The sequence below is a fragment of the Propithecus coquereli genome, unplaced genomic scaffold (assembly GCF_000956105.1).
Source record: "Propithecus coquereli isolate 6110/MARCELLA unplaced genomic scaffold, Pcoq_1.0 Scaffold575, whole genome shotgun sequence".
Taxonomy (NCBI): Eukaryota; Metazoa; Chordata; class Mammalia; order Primates; family Indriidae; genus Propithecus; species Propithecus coquereli.
This window is the reverse complement of record NW_012151674.1, coordinates 900,188-902,184: the sequence shown is the minus strand read 5'-3', so window position 1 is coordinate 902,184 and position 1,997 is coordinate 900,188. Positions and strand designations below refer to the sequence as shown.

The following is a 1,997-nucleotide window of genomic DNA, read 5'->3' as shown; positions in this document are numbered from 1 at the left end:
ACATTCAAGCCTCTGACCTAGTGTCGGCAGTGCCTACCGTTAGGTTTCTTATATTTGAGATTACAAACCCCCATTCTTCAAACCACAGCAGGCTGGTATCCCATTATTTGTAGAAGGAACACTTCTGATTCAGAAAGTCCTTTTTTTTAGACTGTAGGGTCTTTCTTCTGGAAACATTCAATTTCCCCAGAGAAAAATGTCCTGATCCCTTGTAGGTAGAGTGAGGTTTGTAGAGAGCCTGCCCACGAGTATTCAGGAAGTTAGGAAGAAAAGGGAACAGGAGAGTTCACCATTTGGTATTCAAACTCGTACTTATTCCTCCAGGTTTCAGTATGACATCTCACCTCTATTCCCTAACCCTGTACCTAGTAATCCCTGCACTAAGCCTTTCACCAAACATAGACACCTCCCCTCTCCTAAGGCAATGGAGGTGGGGTTGTTACGTAGGTGTATGAAACAGGGATAGCTGGTAGTTGGATATCTGGGTCTGAACTCAGGAAAGAGAAGGGATCTGAGGGTCTTGCCCTCTCCTATATAGGCTCCTCGGCAATCTTTTTGTCAGCAGCAACCCACACCTTCTGGTAGTCACGGGGTACAGCAGCTTGACTCTTGCCACTATCCTCCTCTACAGGCACTGTGATTTTACCTTCTGTTCTGCTAAATCAGTTAGCTCTCTTCTGTCCCTTTAATGTGTCACCAAATGTAGTCTCAGGCTTACAGATATATTCTAGTTTCATTAAAAAATAAATATAGCTTCATGACATTAATATTTTAATGCTGATCCATTCTGTGCCTTTCCAAGGCTGAGAGTATATTCATTCATTCCCAGAAATGCATCTGTTTACAGTTCAAGACAACTGGAAGCATTACTCTCTCAGAGAATACCAAGCAGATTAATTGGTGGAAGACACCTCGTATCCCCCTTCTCATCATCAGAGTCCAATATCCTTTGTGTGCCAGAAACTCTGCAGCATACCTAACCAAATTTTATTTTATATTATTTTATTTTATTATTGTTTTCATCCAAACTCTTTTTCATAAGAATAGGGTCCAGGGTTAGTTTGTAGCCTCATTGGCCCATCAGCCTCTGGCGCGCTTGAACTTCCAGCCCTTGGAGCGGACCTAGGGTTTGGTGTGCCTGTGTGGGGTTCCTGGGGCCTTCCAGAGATGGCGGTACACCTCTCAGCCCTTTTGAGGACTGGAAAGCAGGACGGTCCCAGGGCCCTTGGAGGAGTCCATGGCCAGCTGGTCAAAGGTGAGTATCTTGCGCCTGGCCTTGAGGATGCCGCTGCAGGTCAGGCTGCTCATGGACAGCACACACACTTTCAGTTTGGGCACCTCCTCCTCCCACACATTATCTGTTATGGTCCCCACAACCATAGTGGTTTTGTTTTCACAGCGAGGAAGCTTCATCTTCCAGATCATCCAGGAAAGGGACAGAGGTGGCCAATTGGTGTGACTCATAAACAACCTCTTCAGCACAACTCTGGCCAGAAACCTGTACAGCTTGCCCAAAAGCCTTAGGTTAATGTCCTGGCTTTTGGGCCCCTTGCAACGAACCTTTCGGTCCTTGTGGTGGTGGATATCGACTCCCATGATGGTACTTCCAGCTCAACAGGCCTGGAATGGGCGGGGAAAGCCTCCAAAGCATGGTGCTGTCGTGACCCATAACCAAATTTTAGAAGTCAGTTTTGGCAACAAAAAGGAAAGTTCTGATGAGGGCAACAGAGACCAAAAAGGAAGCTGTTTCTTTCAGTGGTTCAGGGGAAGAAGATGAGAGTCTGAACTTGGGTAGTGTTAGTGGGGAGAGAGAGCAGCTGGCAAACTGAAGAGCTAGTCAGAGGTAAAACTGATGTGTGAAGTGAGGGGAAGGGAAGACAGGATGGTACCCAGGATTCTGGTTTGGGATCTGAGTTTATGATGGTGTCAGTTACTGAGCTAAAGGTACCAGGAGCAGATCTGGAGTAGAAAGGATGAATTCAGTATTATAAACGTTG

General features: G+C 46.2%; 1 pseudogene; it reads right to left on the bottom strand.

Annotated features, from left to right (window-relative positions):
- Positions 1 to 1,080: 1,080 nt before the first annotated feature.
- On the bottom strand, positions 1,081 to 1,596 carry LOC105821459 (annotated as a pseudogene).
- Between the last annotated feature and the right edge of the window lie 401 nt (positions 1,597 to 1,997).